Source organism: Giraffa tippelskirchi, chromosome 10, assembly GCF_054371585.1.
Source record: "Giraffa tippelskirchi isolate mGirTip1 chromosome 10, T2T-mGirTip1v1.2.pri, whole genome shotgun sequence".
Taxonomy (NCBI): domain Eukaryota; kingdom Metazoa; phylum Chordata; class Mammalia; order Artiodactyla; family Giraffidae; genus Giraffa; species Giraffa tippelskirchi.
This window is the reverse complement of record NC_137284.1, coordinates 103,033,166-103,050,087: the sequence shown is the minus strand read 5'-3', so window position 1 is coordinate 103,050,087 and position 16,922 is coordinate 103,033,166. Positions and strand designations below refer to the sequence as shown.

Sequence of the window (16,922 nt, the reverse complement as noted above, 5' to 3'; positions counted from 1 at the left end):
AATAGACAATACTTGGAGTTTCTCTCACTAGAAAGTGAAAAAGCAGAGGGGCAGAGATGGAGATTCTCTCCCATTTTTCCTTCCTTCTCTCTCTCTTTCGTCCTTCTCTCTTTCTCTTCCTTCCTTTCTTCTTGGACTCAGATTAAGGAGTCTTTATTTAAAGTCTAATCATTTAAATTATGTAGGTATAAAACATATTATAACACCTTACATTATAATACCAACCCCAGAGCAGATAGAAACTTCCTTTCACATTCTATTGTAAACAGTTTATATTCAACTGAACAGTCACAGAGGAATATGGGCAGTTTCAACCTTCTAAGTCCTTTGTTACACACAAAGCAATTCTTGGTTTGTTCTTTGTATACTTACATTACAGCCATTTCTATTCAGTAAAAACTCAGAATAAGCATGTGTAAGAAAAGGCAACTGAACATGAAGCAAAGAATAAAACGAATCTGTCCAAGTAAAACAAGCATTGTGTATTTTACTTTATTTGAAAGGAATTTTAAAATCCACATGCTTTTAATTGGGGCTCTACTGAAGTAATCATCTCAAATATGAGATTCAATAAATGTGCTCATGCTCTGATTAAATGTCAAAGCCATAGATTTATTATTTCAGATATAGTGAGCAATAATTTTGTTGGATAATAATGAACTTCCAAAGATTTATTTGCAACACTTGCTGTCCATTTCAAAGCTCTGAGTTATAATATAGAGTACTTTCAATTCTGCTGATAATATTATAGAATCTAGTAATACAGAGCTGACATTTAGGTAAATTTTACTCATTTTAACATGCACTGCATGGATTCTGTGTACTTCTGCTGAAAATTTGTACTGACAATCTTTGCCCAGTCTTGACCAACAGCAGATATTGTTATGGTTTGTATCAACATTTTTCTCTGGGTGTATATGAATCTTTAAAACAAGGGTGTTTTTATGCCCCAAAGTATTTAGGGAAATACATTATTTTCTGTAAGTAACATTATTCCAGCTCAGATTCTTTACGCCAATGTAGACTTCACTAAAAATGCCAACTTATCAGATTGTTGATGTAATGACCATTTCCCATTTGATCATCATCAGTTGGCCATGAGTAAGGTGTGCCAGCCCCTTCAAACCAGTTTTCTATAATAGTTCTCAATACCATCTTAACGTTTATTGTTATCCTTTTTAATTGCCATTATAGCATTTTATATTTTTTAAAGTCTGTGACAACTCCAGATATTAAGAACATATTACAACCAAATTCACATAGCTTTCTACATTCTTCACATAGAAATGCCACAAAATTTCAGAAAATAATATATCTACCTTACACCCTCACTATACTATACTACTACTATAGACATGACCTATAAAAATCAACTAGAAAAAAATTTATCTTAAGTTAAAAAGATATTTTCATAAAATATTACCATCATTAATTCTCTCCAGACAGATTGATTCAACATACTATTATGAGGGTGAAGACTGGATTAGAGGCACTGATTAGATTGAAGCAATCTGTATTTAACTATACTTTCATACCTGCTACTATTTATAAGTGACTTGTGACGCTACAGTTTCCTTGAAAGTCAAAGTGTTAGTTGTTCAGTCATGTCCAACTCTTTGTCATCCCATGGACTGTAGTCCACTAGGCTCCTCTGTCCGTGGAATTCTCCAAGCGAGAATACTGGAGAGGGTAGCCATTCTCTTCTTCAGGATACCTCCCCTACTCAGGGATCAAACCTCAGTCTCCTGCATTGCAGGCAGATTCTTTACCATCTGAGCTGCCGGAGAACAGTTTCCATACTTGCCCAAATTACAAACACATACATATTTATTTCTTAGTTTGCCAATTTTATGTTATCACTCAATACTCCATTCATAGAAGCTGTTGTCAGGAACCCAGCATCCATGAACAAAACCAAGGTCACAAATGAGTGTCTTATATAGTAAATATGTTTTATAATGCTATGTTAGGAATTTACAATTTAAATCAACTGATATTCATTCATTCATTCATTCATTCATCCTTTTGATAATTTCTTAACTAGCTAGGCACTATTCTAGCAAGACATTAGAGACATAGCCTTGAACAAAATAGGAACTGCTTTAATAAAGCTAACTTTCTAGTTGGAGGTGGTGGGAAACAGGCAATAAACAAAAAGTAAATAAATAGTTTCTAGTAGTCTTGAATGCTATGTAAAGAAAACAAAAACAGGGACAATGATTTGAAGCAGTACTTTGTTTAGGTGCTATAAACAAGGTATCACCAAATGGGATAATTAAAAGCTAAATTAAAGAACAGATGTCTAAAATGCCTAAAATAATTTCAGTACAATATAACATGTTCATTGCCAACTACATAATGAGCCATTAACTTTTCCTTCATAAGTTTTAAAAAGGACTATCATTTAATTTTATTGTACAAAAGGTGGCTCAGACAGTAAAGAATCTATCTGCCTGCAATTCAGGATACCTGGGTTCAATCCCTGGAGTGGGGAGATCCCCTGGAGAAGGGAATGACAACCCACTCCAGTATTCTTGCCTAGAGAATTCCATGGATAGAGCCTGGTGGGCTACAGTCCACAGGGTTGCAAAGAGTTGGACACAACTTAGTGACTAACACACACACATCATTTAATTTTACTGTACAAAAAAGGAATATTTAGCTTTGTGTATGCTGAAGAAGTGAGTAAGACCTTGGTATAGACTAGAAAGTATTTCATTAACAACTAACAAAGGGGCCAATCAAGTAACTGTGTATCTACAACACAAAGCTTTATGCAGCACAGCCTAACAGAAAGATGACTGATGATGAAGTCAGGGATCTGAGATCAAGCTCAGGAGCCATAACTTAATCAGCCCTTTCACTTAGACCAAGTCACTAAGTCTCTCTGAACCTCATTTCATTACCTCTTCAGCAGGTATAACAACACATGCTGATGGGATTATTCTGGGATATACACATATATATGAAACTGAATTTAGCATGTTATGACTCCTACTACTTCCATTGTTTTTGTTATTTGTTCCTACTGTTATATGATAGAAAACAAAATCTTCATGGAGATGACCAAGATCTTTAGGAAATTTTATGATCTTTCACTCTGCATTTTTCATCATCCTGACACAGTTTAATTATTCTTCTCATACACTGAGGACAGCTTTCATTCACTGAAACAAACTATACCTTCCAAGAAAACCTACACAACACCAGGAGTAATGGAAAAGATATATCTTACTAAATAGCATTATATATTACAATTTTAAGAATTCACACACACAAAAAATAAGCCAATTTGAAATTTAGATCTTAAATTCCAATTGCCTACTGGTTTAATGCAAACTTTATTACATGGCTATACTTATGAAAACATCTAAAATGTAAGCATGATATCAAAAATGTAAGTATACAAATAACACAAAAAAATTTTTAAGCTTCAAATAAAGTTTCTCCATAACATCAAATTAATATTGAATAATTCTTGACTTAACAATGTGAAATATTCCTGTAATACAAAGTAATGGTAAACTAACTTTACTTCACAAAATAATATTTTTGGGCACAAAGTGTTAGTTGCTCAGTTGTGTCCAACTCTTCGTCACCCCATGGACCATAGCCCACCAGGCTCCTCTGTCTATGGAATTCTCCAGGCAAGAATACTGGAGTGGGTTGCTATTTCCTTCTCCAAGGGATCGTCCCAACCCAGGACTCCCACATTGCAGGCAGGCTTTTTACTATCTGAGTTTGGGCACAAGGGAATAGTAAATTTTGGTCAGTGTCCCACATCAAATTTAAAAGATTTTGAATCACCCAAATATGTGAAGGGAAATTGTTCTTCTCCTAACTCAAATCCAGTAATCAAAAATATATAAAAACATTAAATTCTACCCTGTGAAGCTATTATAAAATGATATAAAACTATTTGCTTTTCCAAGCCTAAAATGATAGTTTGAAATGCATTCCTGTATTTTCTGTAGACAGTTTATTACTAAAAAATTCTCCCAAACATGAGATTTGTTACCTAGGTTTTCACCTAATCCACATATGAGATGAATACCAGGCTTTTAAGTGTAAAGTGGAGAAAAATTTACAACTTTGTTTTGACAGAACCCTTTCTCTCAATTAAGATTTAGAATCATTTCCATGACTAGATCTCCAGCCAAAGTGGAACCTCAAAAAAAATATGCTTAAGTTGGCATACTGCCCAAGCTCTTCTCGAGGTAACTGTTGTAAAGAGAAGTCATGTTAGTGAGAGCCTATGCTGCCTGTTAACATAAAGTTAAAATTTGCAAGCATTACAAGTTGTACTACTTTCCCTTTCAAAGAAATGGCCATTTGCTCTTTTTTACTTCCTCAGTTAACTTGGACCCTTTCTACTCCCCACTTGAAGGCAACACAAATTCTTTTTTTAATGTCACTGTTTTTGGGCATCTCATATCCCCCAAATGTTCACTACCCAAATGTAGTCTAGTCCTTATATGGTATAGTCATTGAATATTGCTAGAAACGTATTCAAGTAGCAACCAGTGAAGTCACTCAGTCATGTCCAACTGTTTGCAATCCCATGGACTCTAGCCTACCAGGCTCCTCCATCCCTGGAATTTTCCAGGCAAGAGTACTGGAGTGGGTTGTCATTTCCTTCTCCAGGTACTATAGCAGGCATTCTTTCTCCATGGGATCTTCCCGACCCAGGGATTGAACCCAGGTCTCCCACATTGCAGGCAGATGCTTTACCGTCTGAGCTATTCAAGTAGACTTCATCATAAAGTCTATTATGAGCAAGTAGAATATGAATCAAACTGTGTCCCCTTTGTCAATAATAATTTTAAATGAATTCAAAGAGGTTTTAGGCAACCAAATTTTCAAGATCGTTTACTGAAGGTGGTCCCACAAAATTAATTCCAAACAAAGAGCGATTGGGAGGCTCCTGGAAAGTTCAGTGGCTATAAGTTAAGTGACAGGAAGAAGAAAATTCAAAGCTTTAAGGTGCATATGGTACTTTTTATTTCCACACATTTGGTAGATAAAAAAGCCTCATTGACTTTGGGTGCACTGAGTACTGGCCTTGTCTGCCCCTTCAGATTTTCTCAAGGTACCACCAGATCATCTCACAGTGATCATCTGTCAACACAAGTGTTAGAGAAGGAGCCCATGATCTGTCAGTAACAAGCTTCTTCTTACTGAAAGATGCAAGAAGATGCACACAGGCGTGAAAACTACCCCTGTTCCTTGTTTAAATGGTTACTTTTGAGACTCAAAAGCATAATTCAGAAAAGTTTTCTCAAGCTTTCAATTGACTTTGAATTATTGTTCTATTTTAACATCGTTCTTGTAGCTCCCGGGCTCAAAGAGAGCACTGCTGTCTTAAGAGGTCTGACAAGAGTATGAGGGGAAAATCACAGAGCATGAGGGAAATCGGACACACTTTTCAAATGAAATTGCACAAGCAATTCCACATTCATTATAAGGAACTAATAATACAGACCCTATCTGTATTATCGGCTCCTTCAGATGCAGTAACAGAGCATCATTCATCACTAACTTCAGAGGCAGACAAGCATTGACCCATGGCGCACCTGAAATGTGGTGCTATGATTCAACCCCTTGTTCACTGCATTTGAAGAAATTGTTTGACCACAGCAGCCCATTTTGTGTCAATTCCTTTCAAAATTTATTTTATTTTCACAATTCATAGCAAAAACACAAAACACTGATATTCATGCTCTTTTAATAGCAATGAAAACATTTTTTCAAATAATTATATGCACAACAGAAGCTGAACTACCCAGAGACCCTGCACTCTGAGTTCCTGTCAGAGGAACATCCCTTTCTGAAATGTAATTTTCAGTTTTCTATAATAATATTGCCACACTATTCTTCATTCTCCGTCTACAGTACATCATTGGACTCTTGTTCAGAGCCTTCCTTATCTTCTTCACAAACCAATGACTTTCTGTTCTGCCAAACTGAGCTAATGAAAGAACACAAACATGATGAAAATCTTTTTCCTGTCATCCTTTTATGGCATGTCTCTGCTTCAAACACACTCCTGAGGTCAGTATGAAAGCATTTACTTGTACTTGTGGCAATCAATATATAATACACTTTTTTTCCTTTTCTTTTTTTTTTTTTTTTTGTGGGAGTGGTATATATGCCTATCGTATCTTCCCATGTATAAGACCCTAGGGAGAGCAGAGCTTGTGATGAGAAAGCACCAGGCAGCATGCATGCACCTGGTCCATAGAATCAACTCAAGCTGGAAGTACTCTCTTTCTTTTAACCACACCAGGGAGGTGGCCAGTCCTCCGATGACTCACCTAATGGAAACTTTGAAGACTTAGTTTAGGGTACATGACTGGCTTCTAATGACTAAGAAAATATTTAAAAATTGCTTGAATTGCCTGGAAAATTACCCCAAATACTTTTATCTGAAATGGAGGGAAACTGAAAGTAGGTCTACATGAAACCTTTTCCAAACCATTGTACTGCAAGGCACCACCTAAGTATTTCTCATGTCATACGCTTAGAGGAGTTTGCTAGAGAGGCTGTCTCTAAATGTAGCTGGGAATGCCTCAGAAGACAAAGGGATGGCATCATTTACAAATCATCCCACACCTTAGCTTCTCAAATAAACTGGAACTGGACAATAAGAACAGGCTTTCAGAAAACAAAAGCATCAAAGGAAAAAGGAAAACTTACTTAGGCAGACTTGTCCTCTCCACGCATGTGAAAATTTTCAAATATAAATCGATGCCTAACTAAGTCAATCACCTAAAACATCTACTGATAAGAATAAAAACTGGACCAAAATGGGAAACCTTAGTAAGTTTTGTCAGTCACATTGGGAATTTTCTAAACTAAAGGATCTCACAAACAGGCCTATACACACACATTTTGCAAAGAGAACAATTATTTTTTACACATATATAAGTTGTTCCTGACATAAAAGTAAAAAAAAACAAAAAAACTCCAAATTTCCTATGAATTGTTCAGGTCCTAAGAATCCCTTTATGGACTACCTCTGATTCTAGAAAAATTCCCACCCTATCTATATGCCATAGTTTGACACACAAGTAAATATGTGGATAAACCTCATATAAACCTCAAAATATCATGAAATCTTCATGTACATTATGTCAGTACCTGTTAGTAATATATTATGTTTTTTTGGGAAATATAGTCAAACAGTTTTGACCTTACTTAATTTTATTACAAAAATTATTTAATTGTAGAGCATGGAGGACCCTCTCATTTTAGAAATCAAGTCACTAAAGGTTGTGAGGTCTTCTCCTAATTTGGGAAATCTCCTTGCTTTCACCATACCCTGCTGCTAAACTACTATTAATTACCCAAAGAGAGATCTATAGTTTAATTATAACCTGAAGCAAAATTTCCATTATTTAGTTTTCCATATTTGGAAAATAAGATGCTTATATTAATACTTCAATCTAAGATGAGTGAATGTTAAGGATAATGCATAAAATGAGCCCTTTTTGTCAGAGACACCTACACTTGAGACTATACAAATGCTAAATTAACAAGGAAATGATAAAAAGGAAGTTAAAGAAGCCAACTAGGCAATCAAATTCCATTGGTACTTACACAATACTGAATGAAGTACTGTTATGTTATAGAGTTCCCTAATACAAGAAGTTATTCTCATAGAAGAAACAGAAGCATAAACAGACAGAACAAGTTCTGGCTTAGAAATATCGTTTGTTTTGCTAATTACATACAAAAATCAATCTCACATATAATGCTATTAATGAAGTGCTCAGTTGAGCAAAAACTGTAATTAAAAATAAATACAAATCAGAATCCTTTTCAAGATGAGAAATGACAGTATCACAACGAGCTGTTATTTATAAGTATACAGAAATCACTATACCAATATGAAACCCTCCTGAGACTCAGATGGCATTCCCCACTCTCTAAAAAAATATTACAAATAAGGAATTTCTGCACTATGAATTATCCTTCCTGATTCTGGCTATGCTATAACAAGCTTCCACAGATCTGCTGTTTGGGGGTGCCATGTTTGGAATTATTTTTTTTTAAAAACTATCTTGTTCCCTTTTTTTTACTTTATCCCTATGGATTTCCCCACATAGCACAATCCCCAAATTCTGAAAACAGCAGAAGACACAAGATAAAAAGTCCAAAGACTCTCTCAAAATCTGCCCAAAGCATATTTTAAGATTCAGGGGGAAAAAAAAAGATTTGTGCTATTTAAGTTGTTCCTGGTTTCTCTAAAAGAAATTCATTGCAAGAATTACATTTAAATCTAAGGGAGTCAGCTGAGCCTAGTTTCATGAGGTATGAAAATAGTACATGACTTGCTTTAAGATTTGCACTAATATTCTCTGTTCAAACAGAAGGTCCAGAATATGACAAGGACACAAAATGATATCAAATCTCCTCTTTTTTCCCCTACTTTTTAGCTACAGCTATTCCTATCATAATTCAAAAGAGAATTTTAGCCAGTTTGAAAATAGATGATTTGAGATTCTCAAAATATAAGAATCTAAGGAAATCATCCTCAAAGATAGTACCAACTAAATATATGGGATTCATCATATGCATTTTAGTGCATAAGTCCTATACAATAACAAAAATAATTTTGCTCTAAAAAGGGAACTTCTTTATAACAGTGACTCTATAAACCTTTAAGGGATATTCCAGAACATTATCAATTTGGAAATAATAGTGAAAATGTTGTCCAAAATCAACATTTTGTAGGAAACTAAGACTCAGAGAGTAATAGGATTTATCTGAACCACACAGCAAAACTAGGCTTAGAAAAAAAGTTTTGCTTATTCTAGTTCCCCTTCTGTACCACTCAACTGCCTTCTACATTTCATCTGAGTAAAACTTTTCTATCAAAGAAGGAGAAATAAACAACAACAAAAGTCAGTGTGCTCATCCAGTTGTAGGAAATACATTTCTGAATAGTTACTAAGATGAGTGGTACTATGTTAGTAAACATTTGGGATGAAGTAGAGCCCAGTGGTCTTCCCTGGTGGCTCAGATGATAAGGAATCTGCCTGCAATATAGGAGACCCAGGTTTGAACTCTGAATCGTGAAGATCCATCCCTTGGAGAAGGGAACGGCTAACCTCTCCAGTATTCTGAGGAATACCTGTGGCAATTTACATAAGGCATGAGACCAGCATTGCATGGGACATGTTCGCCATTGATGTGTTGTTACTAACTGTTCCTACCACACCCACTCTCCTACAGAGCCCATTTTTCTTCCTTGCCCCATCCCTTATGCAGCTCCTAATTACCTTGGAGACTCAGTGCTATCAAAACACACTTAGGTATTCTTCCCACCTTGAAAGGAGAAAGGCCAATTAAGAGTCAGTCAAGGCCAAGGGCTTCCCTCGTGGCTCAGTTGGTAAAGAATCCGCCTGCAATGTGGGAGACCTGAGTTCAATCCCTAGGTTGGGAAGATCCCCGGAAGAAGGGAAAGCCTACCCACTCCAGTATTCTGGCCTAGAGAATTCCATGGACTGTATAGTCCATGGAGTCACGAAGAGTTGGACACGACTGAGTGACTTTCACTTCACTTCAAGGCCAAGGAAGAGAGACTTCACTGTGATAGGTCCCTAGACTGAGATGACAGTGGGGAAAAATTTGCATTAGAAAGAATGCCTAAGTCAAAGCCAAGTGTTAGTAGCTCAGTCATGTCTAAGAACATAGTTGTTACTGCTTAGTTGCTAAGTCATGACTTTTGCGACCTCATGGACCCCATGGACTGTAGCCCACCAGGCTCCTCTGTCCATGGGATTTCTCAGGCAAGAAAACTGGAGTGGGTTGCCATTTCCTTCTCCAGGGGATCTTTACGACCCAGGGATTGAACCCACATCTCCCGCATTACAGGCAAATTCTTTACCAGTTGAGCCACTAAGGGCTCTGCAGATTTTCAACACCCTTCTAGAATGGCTTCCCTGGTGGCTCAGATGGTAAAGCGTCTGCCTGCAATGTGGGAAACCTGGGTTCGATCCCTGAGTTGGGAAGATCCCCTGGAGAAGGAAATGGCAACCCACTCCAGTACTCTTACCTGGAAAATTCCATGGACGGAGGAACCTGGTAGGCTACAGTCCATGGGGTCGCAAAGAGTCGGACATGACTGAGCAACTTCACTTTCACTTTCTTTCACTTTCTAGAATGAACCACTTTGGTTGAGTCATTTCCCCTCTGAGGACCTTCATTACCTCATTTCTAAGAGAGGATGCGATAGATGGTTCAGAAAACCCCGGTCTTTGGAGCCTCTTCAGGTCAGATGTAAAACCAGACTGGGTGGCATTTAAATCTTTCCACGAATCTGACTCTCCTCCACCATCCACCTGTCATGTTAATCAGAATAGATCTTCTTTCCTATGTTTGACCTACTGTGAGTCTAGGTTAGACGTTATTTGAACAAAGGGGTTCATAACTGAGATGAGGGTGAGAATCAATAGATCTCTATGCCCATTTCTAGCTAAAAATTTCTATGACATCAAAAATACACTAATTTAATATGATGCTAAGTTTACTGAGGTGGCTGAAACTTTGATATTATTAAAAATCCATATCTTTCAAATTAGCAAAAAAAAATCATCATAAGGCATATATTGTTCATATACCAATATTAATAGTTACTAGCAACTCATTTTTGCTTCATTTATTCCATCAAGGGACCTAATTCAGGCAATTTACTTACCCAGTGGTTAGTGTACCTCAATATGATGACTAAAGTAACTCTCTTCATTTACTGACTGCTGCTGCTGCTAAGTCGCTTAAGTCGTGTCTGATTCTGTGCGATCCCATAGACGGCAGTCCATCAGGCTCCAGCGACCCTGGGATTCTCCAGGCAAGAACACTGGAGTGGGTTGCCATTTCCTTCTCCAATGCATGAAAGTGAAAAGTGAAAGTGAAGTCGCTCATCATTTACTGACTAGATATAAATATAAAATGAAATAGGAATAATGGCAGGTAATCAATCTGATAGCATTAAAAAAAACCCATAATGACTAAAATTCAGTGATCCTAATGTGTTTACAACATAGAACTACAGCACTGACTATAAACAAGTGATCAATTAAATACAAAGGTTAAAATTGCTTACCCACAGCTATTTTTTAGATATTTTAAAAAATATTTTTCATGTTCAGGGTAGTATCATATAAGCTTAGAATATGAAAAAAACCTTAATGATCATACAACCATTTTCTAAATTCTAATGATCAATAACTTGGGGCATAGGAAAATAAGATGCCCTGTCCTCAATCACACAATCACCTAGTAAACATGATCCATATTTCATAATGCAAAGCAAATTTTCTTCCCGTTTATCAATTTTTTATTAACAGCTAAATATTTTAAGTTGGCATTCATTAAACTACTCTAAATGGTCACCATTATCCACTCCCTGAATGTTGACATAGAACAACTATGTTCTGAAAAACTGGAAAATACATCTTTCTCAAGGAAAAAAACAATAACCTTTTATAGGGATGCATTTGGTGCAGTCCAACAATACCCACAATACCTTTGGGATACAGAACCTTCAATTAGAATTGAAGAAAGACTGAATCTTAACAACAAAGGAATGTAAAGTCAGATAATGGGAGAATAGAATTTAAGTTCTTTACACAAATTAACTTAGCTAGCAATTTGCTATAGAAGAAAAGGAAAAACTGGGCTTTAATGTAGCCATAGCAACCTCCTATCTTTAACAATTTTTGAACTTAAGCATCCAAATGTTTCGCTTCTTCAGACTCTGCAGTCTTTATAATACACATAATGAGGTACGGGGAAGAAACCACACTTTGTTCTTAAGCTTTAGGATTGTGAAAATTCACCTGAAAGATACTGGATATTAAATCTTCTTACCCATGTGTTTCCCCACTACTTCAGTTGAGTTTTTATAAGCATTATAAAAGAATACAGAAGACTCAAGTTACCTGTGCTGGATAGAGAGACCTAGGAATTCCTCCTCCTCTGTGCATCTGCAGAGCAGTGCACATACTACTATTACAACAAGTCAGCTCTACAGTGCAGCATCCTCTGCTCTTTGCTCCTTCGATGACTGAGAACTTGGTGAACAGACAATTTATCTTATTTATTGTTGACTTTGCAGCGGCTACAACAGTGTCTGCCAAAAAGGAGGTGTCTGGTCAATGCTTCAGAAATGTAGAAAAACAGAAGAAGCTAAAGAATTAAGATCTTTTTACCAAGGAAAAAATAGTTTCTGCTCTCAAAAATTCCATATATAATTATAGCTAGAAACTATTTCTATTTTTATTTTAAAGAAATCTAAAGTTATGAGTGTCCACAAATATTAAAAAATATCCATAAGATATGAGAATTCTTAAAATTGGTTTCTTTTAATGGCCCAAACTGGGAGCTTTTGCACTGCTGGTTAGAGTCTAATTTGCACATATTATTTAATTTAAAACATGAAAAACATTTTAGATCTTTGAATATGAGGCAAAAATGACATGGGGAAGCCAACAGAAAAAAAATAAAGATACTATGAGAAAAATTACATCTTAAAATGCCTTTTAAATTAAAAAATAAAAAGTCTTCTGAATTTGCCAACTCCCAAAAAGGCCTTACGTACACTGCCAATTACAATTTGTCAAAGAAAAATCATTTTTAATCTTTCAATTCTTAAAAATCTTATGAAACGTAATGACTAGAAATGAAAGTACATTGACTGATGAAGTAGGCTCTCAGCAAATACTTACTGAAAGACTGAATGGAAGAATAAATGAAAAAGTAGATAGATGGTAAACTCTAATAGGGTTTGCCTTTAGACTTGTATGAGTCATTCATTCAAGTCATTTAAAAGAGCCTTGATATAATACATTTCATTGAGATGTCAGTTTTCATTCTTGGTGACATTTCACTAACAATGTCTTCTGAAATTGCATAATATTCAATTACAGCTTACCTTTGCTTTAATATATGGAAGATTCTGTTGCCTTTAAAACTAAAAGAAAGTATAAATATGACCTTACAAAAGAAGCTTTAAATGAAAAAGCAACTGAAATGAGCAGTAGTTAAGTATCAATTGGATCTTAGCTCCTAAGTATGACCGCATATATGATGTGTACACTAACAACAGGAAATCATTTAATGAAGATGTATCTACAATTATTAAGTTTTATTGCATATGGCTTACTTTATTTTGAAGATGAGAAGGACAATGTTTTATCTATATGTTATATACTTTATAAACATCCACCCATTCATACATTCATCTATCATAAAGTATTTATTTGAAAGCTTATTATATCCCAGTCTCAATACAAGGTTCCAGATCATCTTCCCAAGCAACAGTCCTAAAATCTTTAAACCTAACTTGAAATATTGATATTTTCAAGTATAATTTTCCTATTCCTTAGAAGAAAAACTAAAATCCCAGCAAATTGCTGAAGTGTAGGAAATTAAGTATATCAATAATTGTATAATACAAGTTTTCTAAGTTTGAAAAAACTTTTCAGAGAGTTTCTCTTTTTACTCCAATATATTCAAAAAGGAAAAACAGAAGAGGGGAAGACGAGGGAGAAGAAGGATAAAAGTAAGAGGATTTAGGGCACATACATTAAAATTCTCAAAAAGTGAAGATGGGATGCTGGTCCATTTACTTTTTAATGACATAACTAGTTTGTTAATTAAAACAAAAAATTTTTACACCAATGCATATAAAAAACAAATGACAAACTCTCCTCCTAAAATCAATGTCGCCAATATAATTGCTATCTAGCCCAAGTCTCAAAATAGCTACCAACAAACACCATTTTCTCACTGATAAACCTAAGATTTACCTAAAGACCAACTATGTTTTTAAACTGGTGCTGGTAAAGTGAACCATTTTCTGTTTTCCCAATGGAAACTTTGCAATATAACTGTGATATTTCTACTTTCTAACTGTCAAACAATTAGAAAAAAATTCTATAAAAATCTGGGGGCATATCTTTTCCTCTGTATTTTTTTTTCCTATGTTGCTAATTGTAAGTTGAAAGTAAAAGTCACTCTGTCATGTTCAACTCTTTGCAACCTCATGGACTATAGAGTCCATGGAATTCTCCAGGCCAGAATACTGGAGTGGGTAGCCTTTTCCTTCTCCAGGGGATCTTCCCAACCCAAGAATTGAACCGGGGTCTCCTGCATTTAAGGCGATGACCTTGAAACAGATTAGAGAGGGATTTTAACAACTGGTTTTGGTGTTGTAAGTTACTTAAGGACAAAAAGTCATTTTAATCACTAGTCCATATGCTATCATCTAACACAAGTTATAGAAAGACAACTGTGAATTATCATGTAGCAAACATTTGTTTAATGACCTATATACTGGCCAAGGTACTAATCAACCAATCAAATACACTAATATAATCAAATCAAAAGGAAGTGGAACAGTTTCTAACAATAATAATAATGATCTCATAATTTAGAAAGTAACAATCTAATAATCTTATATCTAGGGAGGAAATAGTCTAATAATCTAATGTCTAGCAATAATCTATTGTCTAATAATTTTATGCAAGTAAGGGGAAAAAGAAGTATAAACAAATAATTATCATGACACAGATGAGAAGTGACCAAGAATAAATCTGGAAAAAGTTTCCCACAATAGGCTTTTGGGGGCTGAGGCCATGCTAAAGGCCATGAGGCTCAAGAGGTTCAGTTTCCTGTGATGATATATGCTCTTTACTAAAGTAAGCATGTCAGACTATCATTTCTGATAACAATAATAAGAAGTCTAACCTAAATTCCCTGCCCCGACTCTATATTCACAAACAAACTGCAGGTTCATAATTTGTACTGCCAAGTATATTTTTAAAATGAAGCAAAAGCACTGACTGGTAGATTCAGGTATTAACGTTTGTACTCTTGGTAGTCATATTTCTCACTGTAATGTGTTGGAATTTGGGTCTTGTCCCTTGTGAGACTGGCTAGTGTGAATCACACCCTGCTCACTATTAGTAGATTGATAATATTAATATTCTAAATTTTAAAAGCTGAACACAAAGGTAATGCCAGCCCATCCTAAGAAATAAATCACTGCACTACCTTTGTCAATATGATTTCATCACATGTTTACATGTGTAGGCAACATGCCTTACTAGAAAGAGCTGCAGGCTGAAAGACAAAGCCTGGGTTCCGATTCCACCTCATCAATTATTAGCTGTGCAATTCCAGGCAGATAGATTGTCAATACTCTTGTCAAAAAAAGCAAACACAAAAACAGTGGTTAAAATCCCTCTGCAATCTGTTTCAAGGTCACTATTAACATAAAATAAACAATGGATATCAAAGGTCTTTGAAAACTGCAAAGCACTAATATGTAAGATGTTATTACTGCCTTACTATCCTGCAAACAATCCATGCCAAATAATCCATTAGTGAAAGTATCATAATCATTTCCAAAGACATGAGAAAAAAATCAATATTACAATAAAGGCAAAATTTACATATCCTCTGTTGTACTTCCCATAGTGACAATTTCTTCCTACAGACCTGGAAAAATAAAACTCAAGTGTGTTCACTACTTTTAGAACTCTCCTTATTTTCAAAAGCTTACAGAATAAATGTAGTTCAGAATAAATGTAGTTCAGAATAAATGTAGTTCAGATTTGGTTGTTTTTGGCATATGACTATGCCAAAATGATGAAATGAGGTCAGAAAAGAGTTTCTAATTAAAGGTAAATATAAATTTAAGAAAACACAAGAATTTTAAAACAAAAAATGGCATTAGGTTAAGATCCCCCCAAAAAGAATGTTTGACCTTGAACATTTCTAATCCTCTAGTTAACATAAAGGAGAATATAGGTTTCTCTTTGCTAGAGAAACTGGATCTAACTGATTAACTGGCCGAAATTATGATTGCTCAGTTCGCAACTGAGTTATTAACATTTGTGGCAACACACTGAAATATCTTTTATACTTTGTACCTAGGCTTTTTCTTCATTTTGAAAATAGAGACGCAATAGCTTTCTATTTCAAATTCTATCCTGGTACCTCTCCCTATTTACTTGTGTCACCCTTAAAGACTGAAAACTTATGAAGGGAAGAAATCATATCTAAGTCATCCTTTTATCCTCCAACTATTAACCCAAACTGGCACATAATAGGTGTTCATTAAATTTTGACTGAATAAATTAAGGAATAAACTAAGATATAATATTAAATGACTTTTCTTTAAAATCTAGCTCTTTTGTATTACATTCAAATTTAAACCTTGAATTTTATCAATAAAGGTAACACATATTCTGTATAGTAGATTTATGTGCATTAAACCAGCTAGATTTGAAATTAGGAAATTAAACCAAGCTGCTTCAATTGTATATCAAAAGATGAATATATATATTCATTAATGTAATTCATTTATCAATTCACTGAAAACACTTCTTGAGCATCTATTGTGTTCTAATTACCATGCCCAGGAGCTGGGGTTGCAAAATCAGGCAGATCTCAGGCTTGCATGGAAGTGAGTGTCTGATGAGGGAGAAAATCAACTAAAAATTCTAACAGAGATATGTGCTGGGGCCCTGGAACCACTCTGTACTAGCAGGAAGCTAAGTACAACTTGGGGGGAGGAGTTATATGGAAGGCTTCCTAGAAAGGTGATGACTGAACTGAAAATTGATAAAACAGCAAGAATTAAATTAAAACAAAGAAACAGGCAATCCGGGCAGAGAGAAGAAGTTGAGGCATCTATAGTTCTATAGGCAGAGAAAAGGCTGCATGCAGGAGAATGGCAGAAGACGCCAAGAAACATGGAGAAAAAGAGGAGGGACCTCAGGTCATACAAGTCTAAAGATTTATAAGGCATCTTCAGGGAAGAAGCAGTTGTATTAAATTCTTTCAAGGGGCTTACAGCCTACTTAAAACAGATTAAGAGTAATAATATCTGAAGAGTATTTTATAAAAAA

The 16,922-nt window shown here is 35.3% G+C and overlaps 1 protein-coding gene and 1 long non-coding RNA gene across 13 annotated transcripts in view; both read right to left on the bottom strand.

The window, feature by feature from the left end:
• The window catches only part of IMMP2L (inner mitochondrial membrane peptidase subunit 2), a 917,103-nt gene that overhangs the window by 462,647 nt on the left and 437,534 nt on the right, over positions 1 to 16,922 (bottom strand). The gene's annotated exons all lie outside the window — the stretch shown is intronic.
• Positions 74 to 4,204, bottom strand: LOC145524605 (uncharacterized). Its single transcript, XR_014067707.1, has 2 exons — positions 3,619 to 4,204; positions 74 to 1,641 (listed from the first exon to the last, which is right to left on the bottom strand). It is a non-coding gene; the product is annotated as an uncharacterized LOC145524605 (long non-coding RNA).